At 43.4% G+C, this 12,615-nt stretch overlaps 1 protein-coding gene and 1 long non-coding RNA gene across 3 annotated transcripts in view; one reads left to right on the top strand and one right to left on the bottom strand.

Moving 5' to 3' along the window:
• BCL2L11 (BCL2 like 11) overlaps positions 1-12,615 on the bottom strand; it is a 153,458-nt gene that overhangs the window by 48,320 nt on the left and 92,523 nt on the right. The gene's annotated exons all lie outside the window — the stretch shown is intronic.
• The window catches only part of LOC309611611, a 126,583-nt gene continuing 121,849 nt past the window's right edge, over positions 7,882-12,615 (top strand). Inside the window, exon 1 of the long non-coding RNA XR_014234632.1 lies at positions 7,882-8,033. This is a non-coding gene — a long non-coding RNA (uncharacterized lncRNA). The remainder of the gene's footprint in view (positions 8,034-12,615) is intronic.

Genomic DNA, 12,615 nt, shown 5'->3' with positions numbered 1-12,615 from the left:
CGCTACCTCAGACCACAACCGCATGATGACAGCCATTTCCTCCAATGGGCCTGAGGATACTTTTCTGTTCTGTTTTGTTTTATTTCTCTACCTCACAAGGGGCCTGTTTGGTGACTCAGAGGTCCTGTGTTGTAGCTCCAGGGGTGGGTCTGAAAGAAAAGGGTCTCCACCTGCAGGTGTCCTGGGCAGAGGACTTGATCCAGCTCCCTTCTCTCTAATCCCCAGATCTCAGCGGCTGGGTGGAAACTCCGTTCTGAGACCACAAGGCGAGAAAATGTCAGGGAGTAAGTTGGGCTAAGCTTCGAGGTTTGGATGTGAGACGTAGTTAGTCTACGTGGCTGGAGTGTGGTAACAAGACACATGGGCCCTTGAGGCTTGTCAGAAACCCTGATTGTGCTGGCAGCGTCTGACCTGCAGTCCCATTCAGATATGACTGAGACAAGAGATTCGGTAAACATGGTCCCTGAAGAGCTTGCGCATTTCTTGGAAAAGGGATTTCCAGAGAGTTCTCAGAGCACATAAATAACAGGGCCATCAAGACAAAGGTAACCATTCAAGGAATGGAGAAGTATATTCTCAAAAATTACACTCCAAGGCAGAGTTGTGGTTCAGAAAGGGGGTTTTACGTTGTTGCTGTTATTGTTTCAGTTTTGGCCTCAGAAAGGGTGCGCTGGCCTGCTGTCAACAGTCTCTTGGCAGTGGGAAGGGGAGTGCCTCTCAGTGGGTACAGGCATCTAGACCCCGACATAGATAGAAAGACACGGAGGACCCACCCCGGCCAGTCTTGGGGTGCACTCAAAAGAGCCCTGATCTGAGAGAGGAGTATTTCTTTATAGAAGCAAGCATCTGGGATATGTTTCCAGAGAACTTGTCATGACTTGTAATGTAGTTTTCCCCCCCCTGCCTTCTGCAGTTGGGGTTGCCATGCATCTCTGATGGACCAAAAATCTAAGTCTTGAGTTAGATTCTCTCAACTCTGAGCATGTAAGACCCAAAGGGATGAGGGAGCTCCAGCACAGCCAGGAGCACTTGGAGGAGAAATCCTCAGATCCTATCAGATCCTATTGTCTTGTTGGACTCCTGGGTTAATTTCTGCATCTCATCGATGGTCTACCCCAGGCTACCTTCCACTACACGCCACCCTCCTGGCCGTGCCCTGTTGACAACCTGCTTATTTCCACTAATTACTAATGGGAGCCTATCTCAGAAGAGGAAAGAATCAGGAAAGTTCCTTGCAATGTGTTACAGTAGAACTTCACTTCTCCAACAGGCTCCTTTTCAGATGGCCATTCCAACTCTCTGGGAAGCCAGATCTCAGAGAACAGAGAGATGTGATTGGAGATGACCCTCACTGTGCTTCTTGGGCAGCCGCTGAACCAGAAAATGTGCCTGCAGGGAAAGCCTCATTTGGGGAAGTGAAGAGGCTAAAGTTCTTTCTTTTGAAAATAGAGAACAACCTTCCTCACAATCCTGTCCCCCTTCTTCCCTTCCAACCAGAATATCAGCCCCTCCCCCCACAAAATGAAGAGTTAGTCAAATTTGAGGGACAAATGGGTGATGATGAAGAAATAGCTGGAGAGCAAACTCTGTCCTTGAGCCGTGGGTTTCTGAATGTCAGAGGCAGCTGTTCCCCAGGGCAGAGACCAAGCCGGGCCCTCACCCATTTGAACACCCTCTATGCACAAGGGCTTGAAGCTCTTGATGGATGGAAGTAACCAGTGAGGAAGGAGAGAGAAGAGGAAAGGAAAGAACCCAAATGTGGATTTGCCATTCCTTGTTGTCACAACACACACACATACACACACCTGCACTCTGGCCCCGTGGTCCCTGTTTGGAATCTAAAAGCCCACCTTGCAACCAGGTGGTCATGAACTGGTCATCAAGTCATCTGAATCTCTCACACAGCAAGGGGCACAGAGACTTTAAGGACATGATTATAAGACCCCTTCAAGGCAGCTGATGACAGGACAGGGGTCTACACTGAAGTCTGGGGCACGGAGGCCTGGGTCAAGGGGCGGGCTGGGCTCTGTTGATCTTGTGTGTGGTGATCTTCTTCCTGGGTAGCAGCTCATTCAGGGGATTTACAGGTTGGGTCTAATTATATCTTTTGTGCATGTTCTTCTAGATTAGAGGGACAGCATATACTGATTTTAAGATGAACTCTGTAGATGAACTTTCTCAATCAGAAGTTCTGTAAGCAATGTTTTGATCAGCATTTAGGAATGTAGATAGAATAGTTAAATATCTATTTAACTGGTGATGGAGGGACATGTTCATATTTAAAATAAGACATGAGTTTGGAAACGGTGCTTTTTTCCATCTTCACATTCTTCACAGCACCAGTATCTCTGTCATCACCAGATCCCTTTCTGATTGTGGCACAGTATGTTCACAAACACTGCAGCATTTCAATGCAGTGACTCAGAGACTGAAGGATGCACCCCAAGAAGGGCAAGTCGCACAGCCATTGACAGAACATGAAGATGATTGAGTTTTGCCTGCATCCCTTAGGTTTGTGGTGGTTGTTTCAACCCCTGGCATTGCCAGGCAGGGTGTTACATTTCTTTGCCTGCTCTTAGCGACCCGATCAGCATCTCAAACTAACCTTCTCTGAGGATGTTGGAGTCAACGGTTCTTTCCCAGATATGAATTTGTGCTTCAGAATAAACTGCAAAATCATCAAGCAAATCGATGCCCGCTAATGTGAGAAGTTTTTTGAGGATTTGACTCTAAAGTGACTTTCTTTTCCGCAGTCAGAGTTTAGAAACCAAAGCAAACCTGGCCGTAGGTTTGAGTATATCTCAGAAGCAATGGGGCGTGGCTCAGTGTGTGCTGACAAGGTCACTGTGAAGGTGGGTGACCAGTGCCTTAGCAAGTCTGGACCTGAGGGCTGGACCTCTTAAGCCCAGAAGGGCCAACGGAGGTAGACTGGTCCACTTGCCATCCACAGGCAGAGACTCTGCAGGCCCAGGGGACAGAGGGCTGCCCGAGGCTAGAGAGCAGAGGACCACCAGGCTGAGGCTCAACCCGGGTCTCTTACTCAAAGCCTCTGCCCAGGGCTTGCCCTTCCCCCTAAGTATATGTGCCCCAAATTGTCACCAGATCTCAGGAAAGCACTGGCTTTGTCTGGAATAAACACTAACCCCACAGCACACCCAGTCATTATCAGATGGGCAGTTCTCATCTAGGTCTTGTGGCTTTCTTGGGGTTTTCTCGGGTGTCTCTCTCCCAAATCTTTCCCCCTTTCTTTGATTATATTCACATAAACATTCAGCTTTGTGGCCCTAATGCATTCACAAACATCACTCAGGTTACCCATCTGGAGTCCCCTTTGCAGCTGCCTGTCAACTATTGTCCAAGGTCCATCCCCAGCTGCCCCAGGCCTGTCCAGTGGCTCCACTTTCTCTTCTCTTTCCCCTACTCCTCTCCTGGGAAGGTGCTTCTGAGGGTCCTGAGGGAGGAGACCTGAGGTTCTTCCCTCGGGCAAACAGGGCTAGATGGATGACATAATCCCTGTAAGTCTTACAAAAACAACCTTGTGGCTCTTGGCTCTCTCGGGCTCTCATTTTGGTTGCCTCAAGGCACCAGGCAGAAGGCCAGGGAGCCCAACCCCAGCTTAGAGACTTGCCGGGCTCCAGGGAGCACCAGCGAGGAGATGTCTGCCGCTGCCTGCACCCCCTGGCCAAGGACTCTGGTCCACAGAACCTTACAGCTCTGAGACAGGCCATGAAACTCTCCCTCATGCCTCCTAAAGTCTGCAATTGCTTGATCACACACTGCTTCATGCTGACTTCCACTTCCCCTCTTTGTGTGTTTTGACTGATAACTTGACTTCAGATAAGTTGATGTCAGAAAGTGATTCAGCTGCTGCTCTAGCCCTGGGAAAAGGCAGGTTCCATGGAAGGCTGAACGCCTATTGTTCTGGGTCATTTTAAAGAGGAGTGAGATGTCTTGAAGAAAAATGAAGACAAAATGCTGACGGGTGCTGAATTTACAACACCTAAGGGGAAAAAGCCCAAATGTTCATCAGGAGTGGAATGGATCAACAAATCATGGCGTATTCCCACAATGAAATACTGCCTACCAACAAAAATGAATGACCTACAGATGGACACAAAAACATGGATGATTCTACCAGACATCACATGTGAAAGAGACCAGACTAAAGAGCATATACTATATGGTTCCATTTATATAAAGTTCTAGAACAGGCTAAGCAATCCATGCTGATAAAAGTCAGAGTAGTGATTACTGAAGAGCAGGGGAGGATGATGGATTGACTGGTAAGGAATATGAGGGAGCTTCTGAAAGTGTCCTCTGTCTCATTCAGGGTGGTGGTCACAAATACACAGGTATGTGTGTAAAAGTCCATCAAGCTCTACCTTTAAGAATTACGCTCTTTGCTGTATGCATGTTATACCTCAATACAAACTTAAAAAAAAAAAAAAAAAAAAAAAGGAATGAGGAGTCAATGGAGGAAAGAAGGAGAATGAAAGGCTCAGAGAAGGAGTGTAAGAGGACAAAAAAATCCAGGAAGAGCACTTCAGTAAAAGAGCAATAGGGTTGACTAATGTAGAGAGACTCTTAGATGTGGTGGCTGAGAAATTATTTGTCCTGACAGAAGAATTTCAATAGGTTAGCTTCAACTTGAAAAAAAAGAGCAAGATTAAAGAAATCCACGGATTATGATGTTCTTGTTAGATTGTGAAGGAAACCTCATTCTGACCACTTACCAGCTAGGTTTGGGAACCCAAGAGTGAATGCAAAGAAGGCGAGTGTATGGGAGTTACTCCAGCTTGGAGATGAACAATGCAGACTTGGCCCAAAGATGAGAATTCTAGGAAAGTAAAGATGTCTCTCAGAAGGAAGACTCATGATGATAGAAAATGATGACAATCTTTGTATTATCAAAGTCCCAGAAAGAGAAGATAAATAGAGGGGAGCTGAAAAATACATGTGGAGAAATAATGGTGGGACACTTTCCAACTCTGGCAAAAGACAAACTTGTAGATTCAAGAAGCTCAGAGAATTCTAAATAGGATAAACTCAAACAAATCAGCACTAGACACATCATAATTAAACCACTGAAAACTAGGAACAAAGGAAACATCTTGAAAGCAGCCAGCAAAAAAATGACCTGTTTTTTATAGAGGAGCAATTATTTAAAGGACTGCAAATTTCTCATCAGAAACCATGTAGGCCAGAAAGCAATGGAACAATATAAAAACAAACAAACAAAAACCAACCAAACAAAAAAAACCTTCTTATTTTAAAATAATTATAAATTCATACGAAGTTGTAAAGATAAGTTCTCATGTACTCTTTTCCATAGTTTCCCCCCGTGGTTAACATCTTACCTAACTACAGTATAATAAGAAAACCAGGAAATTGACATGAGTAAAATGTGTGTGTGCGTGTGTGTGTGTGTGTGTGTGTATGTGATTCTATACCTTTTATCACAGATGTAGATTCCTATAACCACCACTGCAATCAAGATACAGAACTATTCCCTCACTACAAAGTACTCCCTCGTGCTACCCTTTATAGTTACACCCACTACTCCCCCGGCAATTGTTAGTCTCTCCTTCACTATAATTTTGTATAAATGGAATCATGCAATATGTGGTCTTTTGAGATTCGCTTTTTTTACTCAATATAACACCCTTAAGATCTATTCATGTTGTTGCATGTATCAAGAGTTTGTTCCTTTCTATTACTGAGTAGTTTTCTATGGTATGGATGTATCATTTTGTTTAATCATTCTTATACTGTAAGACATTTAGGTTGTTCACAGGTTTTGGTTATTACATGTAAAACTGCCATAACGAATCATGTACAAGTTTTGTGTGCACTGAAGTTTCTAGTTACCTGGCATAAATGTCCAGGAGTATAATGGCTATGTCATATAAAAAGTGTATGCTTAGTTTGTTAAGAAACTTCTCAACTATTTTCCAGAGTGGTTGTACCATTTTATATTCTCACCAGCAATGTAGGATATCTGGTTTCTTACCATCTGGGCCAGCATTTGATATTGTCACTATTTTAAATTTTATTTTAGCTGTTCCGATAGATATGTAGTGATATCTGATGGTGGTCTTAATTTGCATCTCCCCCATGGCTAGTGAAGTTGAAGATCTTTTCACGTGCTTATTTGCCATCCATATATCCTCTTTGATGAAATATCTCTCCAGTTCTTTGACCCAATTTCTAATAGGATTGTTTATTTTTTTATTGTTGAGATTTGACAGGTCTTTATAAATTCTAGATATGAGTCCTTTATTGAATATTGACTATTGGAATTATTTGAAAATATTGCCTTGTAATATACAGCATGTATCTTCATCCTTTTAACAGGGTATTTCACCAACAAATGTTTTTAATTTTTGTAAAGTCCAATTTATCAATTTTCATTTTATGGAATGTGCTTTAAGTGTCAAGCCCAGTTTTAAAATAATGAATTGAATTTCCTTAACAGTTATAAAGCTGTTTATATTATCTATTTCATATTGATGAGTTGTGGTAGCTTGTGCTTTTTAAGCTTAAATTTAATGTAAGTTGTCAAATGTATATATGTAGAGTTATTCATACTATTTTCTTTATTTTTAACATCTTTATTGGAGTATAATTGCTTTACAATGTTGTGTTAGTTTCTGCTTTACAACAAAGTGAATCAGCTATACATACGCATATATCCCCATATCTCCTCCCTCTTGCGTCTCCCTCCCACCCTCCCTATCCCACGCCTCTAGGTGGTCACAAAGCACCGAGCTGATCTCCCTGTGCTATGCGGCTGCTTCCCACTAGCTATTTATTTTACATTTGGTAGTATATACAAGTCCATGCCACTCTCTCACTTTGTCCCAGCTTACGCCTCCCCCTCCCCGTGTCCTCAAGTCCATTCTCTACATCTGTGTCTTTATTTCTGTCCTGCCCCTAGGTTCTTCAGAACCATTTTTTTTTTAGATCCCATATATATGTGTTAGTATATGGTATTTATTTTTCTCTTTCTGACTTACTTCACTCTGTATGACAGTCTCTAGGTCCATCCACCTCACTACAAATAACTCAATTTCGTTTCTTTTTATGGCTAATATTCCATTGTACATATGTGCCACATCTTCTTTATCCATTTTTATTGACAGACACTTAGGTTGCTTCCATGTCCTGGCTATTGTAAATAGAGCTGCAGTGAACATTGTGGTACATGACTCTTTTTGAATTATGCTTTTCTCAGGGTATATGCCCAGTAGTGGGATTGCTGGGTCGTATGGTAGTTCCATTTTTAGTTTTTTAAGGAACGCCCATACTGTTCTCCATAGTGGCTGTATAAATTTACATTCCCACTAACAGTGCAAGAGGGTTCCCTTTTCTCCACACACTCTCCAGCATTTATTGTTTGTAGATTTTTTGATGATGGCCATTCTGACTGGTGTGAGGTGATACCTCATTGTAGTTTTGATTTGCATTTCTCTAATGATTAGTGATGTTGAGCATCCTTTCATGTGTTTGCTGGCAAGCTGTATATCTTCTTTGGAGAAATGTCTATTTAGGTCTTCTGCCCATTTTTGGATTGGGTTGTTTGTTTTTTTGGTATTGAGCTGCATGAGCTGCTTGTAAATTTTGGAGATTAATCCTTTGTTGGTTGCTTCATTTGTAAATATTTTCTCCCATTCTGAGGGTTGTCTTTTCGTCTTGTTTATGGTTTCCTTTGCTGTGCAAAAGCTTTTAAGTTTCATTAGGTCCCATTTGTTTATTTTTGGTTTTATTTCCATTTTTCTAGGAGGTGGGTCAAAAAGGATCTTGCTGTGATTTATGTCTAACAGTGTTCTTCCTATGTTTCCTGCTAAGAGTTTGATAGTGTCTGGCCTTACATTTAGGTCTTTAATCCATTTTGAGTTTATTTTTGTGTGTGGTGTTAGGGAGTGTTCAAATTTCATTCTTTTACATGTAGCTGTCCAGTTTTCCCAGCACCACTTATTGAAGAGGCTGTCTTTTCTCCATTGTATATTCTTGCCTCCTTTATCAAAAATAAGGTGACCATATGCGCGTGGGTTTGTCTCTGGGCTTTCTATCCTGTTCCATTGATCTATATTCCTGTTTTTGTGCCAGTACCATACTGTCTTGATTACTGTAGCTTTGTAGTATAGTCTGAAGTCAGGGAGCCTGATTCCTCCAGCTCCATTTTTCTTTCTCAAGATTGCTTTGGCTATTCGGGGTCTTTTGTGTTTCCATACAAATTGTGAAATTTTTTGTTCTAGTTCTGTGAAAAATGCCATTGGTCGTTTGATAGGGATTGCATTGAATCTGTAGATTGCTTTGGGTAGTATAATCATTTTCACAATGTTGATTCTTCCAATCCAAGAACATGGTATATCTCTCCATCTGTTTGTATTATCTTTAATTTCTTTCATCAGTGTCTTATACTTTTCTGCATACAGGTCTCTTGTCTCCTTAGGTAGGTTTATTCCTAGGTATCATACTATTTTCTTATTAACCTTCTGAGGTCTGCAGAACCTGTAGTGATTTTTCCTGCTTCATTCCTGATATTGGTAATTTGTGTCTTCTTTCCCTTTTTTGGTCAGTCTTGCTGGAGGTTTGTTAATTTTATTGATGTTTTCAGGGACTGGCTTTTGTTTCATGAATTTTCTCTCTCTTTTTTTTTTTTTTTTGTTTGTTTTTTTGTTTGCTTTCACTTTCATTGCTTTCTGTTCATATCTTCTTATTTTCTTCTTTCTGCTTGCTTTGGGATTATTTTTGCTCTTCTTTTTCTAGTTTCCTGAGGTGAGAGTTTAGATTACTGATTTGGAAATTTTCCTCTTTTCTAATGAAAGCATTAACAGTATAAAATTTCTTCTAAGCGTTGCTTTAAAAATCCCACAAATGTTGATGTGTCGTATTTTCATTTTCATTCAGTCCAGTGTCTGTTTCCCTTGAGACTTCCTCTTTGAACCATGGATTATCTGGAAGTAGGTTGTTTAGTTTTTAAGTATTTGAGATTTTCCTGTTATATTTCTGTATGACACTGGGCAGTGGCAGCTGCCAGATCCCTGAGGCCTGGGGGTCCCTGGGTGGTGCTTGGCCTTCAGCGTGAGAGCAGGGGAAGCTTCGTATGGATCACGGCAGGTGTAGGACAGGTTAGAAATGTCATTCAGTATGTGATGCACGGCCCTGTGAGTTGCATTCCCTAGACTGCTCAAAGCAGGAGGAAGACCCAGAACTGAATGTTCAGTGCTGTTTTAATACTTTACCCCTTCCAGATGCCATATTAGCATTTTAATAGGGCTTCCAGTCCACAACCCCAGGAGTCACTGTTGCACTCCAGGCTGTGGTTGAGCTCCGAGAAGAGGATGAGGAGCTGATGTAGGTCAGAGGCTCCCCAGGGGTGCACCGTCACCAGCAGAGGGCTGATGCTGCCTCCAGGGCAGACAGGGAGGGTGAAGGATGGAAAGGAACTTGAGGAGCATGGGCAGTGGGAGTGCCGTCCCTTGGGAGTGGGAGGAAAGACAGTCGGGGCAGCACAAAGACAGAAATAGATTAATTTTATTCTCTCATGGATGAATGGCCATGTCTGCCCAGAAACAGAGGCAGGTTCCAGAGTTATGACTGTGTTAATTGCCATCCAGGCAGGGACAAGGAGGAAGGACATAGGGATGGGGAGAGGGGGAGGCCAGGAGGAATGCTTAAAAGCCCTTTCTTCTCTGTGGGAGAAGAGTTAATGGCGGTGGTGGAAGCAGCAGCAGAGCCGGTGGTGGTGAGGGTGGTGTGTGTGGTGTGCAGAAGTGAGGAGGAGCGCTTGGAGTTGGGCCTGAGAACAGCACTAAATATTCTCTCACATCTCACTCTGGCAACTTCAGAGTCTGTGGCTGACTCAGCCAATGCCATGGCCTCCCATGTCCCCTGATCGATCTGAGCTCCAAGGTCCCTCCCCCACCTCACACTCCCTCCAGTGACCCCAAGGCCACAGGAGACCCTTGTGCCCCCAGCACTGTTCCACCTCAGAGTCTTAACTCCGTTTCCAGTTTTCCCACCCGCTCTCCTCTTCCCCAGCTGCTTCACTCTCAATAGACACTGCACCACACTTTGACCCCGGTTCTGCCCGGCCACATTCCCCTGCTTCTGCGTTCATGACCATCTTGGCTTCTAGGGCTTCTCATTTCTAATCCTTCCCTCCATCATCCTTGAATCTCTTCCTCCCTTATCTTCCCATAGCACCTGCCCAGGAAAACCCCAAACCCCAAACGCAATCCAGCTGGTCACACCCAGGATGTGGAGGACCGCTGAAGAAATCACACCGGTAGGTGTGCGGCGGAGCTTCTCTGGTTCGGTCCCAGCTGGACCAGCTTCCCTGTGCCCAGCGAGCTGCTTCCTCTCTTCGAGGCCCCAGGCACTCCTGCTCCCAGACTCTCTGAGCTCAGATATTCTTACCCCTTTCAGCAAAAGGACCCACTCTCCATACCTCTGGAATTAACTCTTCTCATGCCCATCTCTGTGCATAACCTTACTTTCCTCCTTCCCCTTCTTTCCAGCAGAATCTAAATCTTGGGATCACATCCCTCCCCCTTTTCAGAACCAGCTAAGTCTCTCCGTCAGCCTCCTTCTCACTCTCTTCTTGAGAAACAGAGCCATTTGGGGGTAGAGTTCGCAGGTAGAGCATTTGACTGCAGAAACAGAGCCATTTTCTGAAAGACCATTTACCAAACGCCAAATCTCACTGTGACCAAAAAGCCAACTTATTAAAGATCAGTTTGCCGAGTGACCAATTCCACAGACTGCCAAATCCCCCCAAACGTATTTCTCTTAATTACTTACAAAATGTGTCATAATAGGTGTTGCACAGGAAGTTTCAAAAGCCGTTAATGATGCCTTTCAACATTTTGGCTGTTGGTGTTTCTCTAGTTTAGAAGTTTTATTTTTGGTTTCTCCACTACTGTTTTATATTGGATTTATGGGTATGTGATTCACATTTCTAAAGCTGACTACTTCTCAAAAATTACTTAGAAAAGGTTTTGGTAATGCATGAGCCTTTTACAAATTTTAACCTTTGGTTTGCAGAAAAGGTAGTTTTGCCCTTCAAGCGTAATTTTACACCAATTTGCAACTTCTCTTTTTTTTTTTTCAAAGTGGTTTGGCAGTCAGCCAAATAAATGTTTCTTCTGCATGTTAATTTTCACATATCCATGACAACTTCCCCAATGGCAAAATCCCAAAGTGGGAGCTTTAGTCCAAATTAGGCACAAGTCTTTAAATTAGAGTTGACAGTAAATGCAGTTAGGGAAAATCCATCCACTGGCACCAATATATATATATGTTGGGCATTCAAGAAGTGCCCTGCTTCTGAAATATGGAAACCCACGTAAGATTGACATTTACCAGAGATGGACTGAGAAATCCACAGGGAAATATCTGGTGAAAATACACCTGAAAACTTGTAAACCAAGCTAAACTACAGAACATATGTGAAAAGCAAACCAAACCTACAGGAAAATCTTCAGTGTTGTAGAAACCATAGCACACAAATTTCTATAATTTTTAAAGTAACTGAGCAAAACAACTTTTGGGGGAATTCCAGGGATCACTCACCAGGGAAATGGGTTCTTCAGCAAATGGATTTTCAACAAATCAGTTTTCAATTAATTGGCCTTTGGTAAATGGTGATTGGTTATTTGGCAAATTGACCTATTTCTTCAACCTCTCTGTCTTTCCTGGGTCTTCCCCTCTGGAAGCCACGCATCAGGTACCCGGGGCTCCCATACTTGCTAGCCTGCTTCATGTTACAGTCAGTGAATTGGGCTGGGATGGGATGTGGCCACACCAGCCTTTAACCTGGTACCTTGTAACCTCTGCTGCTGGATTCTCCCCCTCATTCACACTCTGATTCTTAGTGCTGTTTTCTTCTCTTCTCCCCACATTGATCTAAGACCCCCATCCCTAATTAAGCCCTCTGAACTCTACTCTCAAAAAGTACTTGGGCATGACCGACTTTTACTGAGGTTTGAGGTTACCTGGCCAAGCAGGTAACTTCAAGTGGGATGCCAGTCAACCCAGCTCTGCCAGCGTCACCCCTTTTCCTCCAGGCATGCCGCTGGGTCCTCCCCTTTTCAGCCCCTCCTTTTTGCTGTTCATGCTTCTTCCCTCTCTCTGGTCCTTCTTCAATCACTCCTGTTGAGTTTTCTTATAGAACACTGCTCACTCTATCCTACTTAACTGCTTCCACACACAGATGGGAGAAATTCACCTTCCAGAGCCAAGCAGGCTTCAGAAGCTGTTGTGAAAGAAACCTGACCCCTCCTTTGCAAGAGAGAAAAGGTGCTGTATGTCTATACATTGCAATGGAAAGAAACCTTCCATGCATCTACGTGCACTGAAATCTCCCACCTTGACACATCCTCTCTCATGACCTCATATCCCCCTCTCCATCCTGACTTCTTTTCACAGCCAAGTTTCCTGGACCATCTACTGATACTCACAGTTTCTCCTTTGTCCCAACCAGTAGACACTTCCTGATCTTTTTCTTTCCTAACCTCCTTGTAACATTTGACATAGTAGATACCTCCTTCCAGAAACTCTTTTTTGTCCAACTGCTCTGGCCAGGGCTTCTCAATCTCTTTTGCGCTG

The sequence above is a fragment of the Balaenoptera borealis genome (assembly GCF_965194805.1).
Source record: "Balaenoptera borealis genome assembly, chromosome: 15".
Taxonomy (NCBI): Eukaryota; Metazoa; Chordata; class Mammalia; order Artiodactyla; family Balaenopteridae; genus Balaenoptera; species Balaenoptera borealis.
This window is presented reverse-complemented; position numbering and strand designations above follow the sequence as displayed.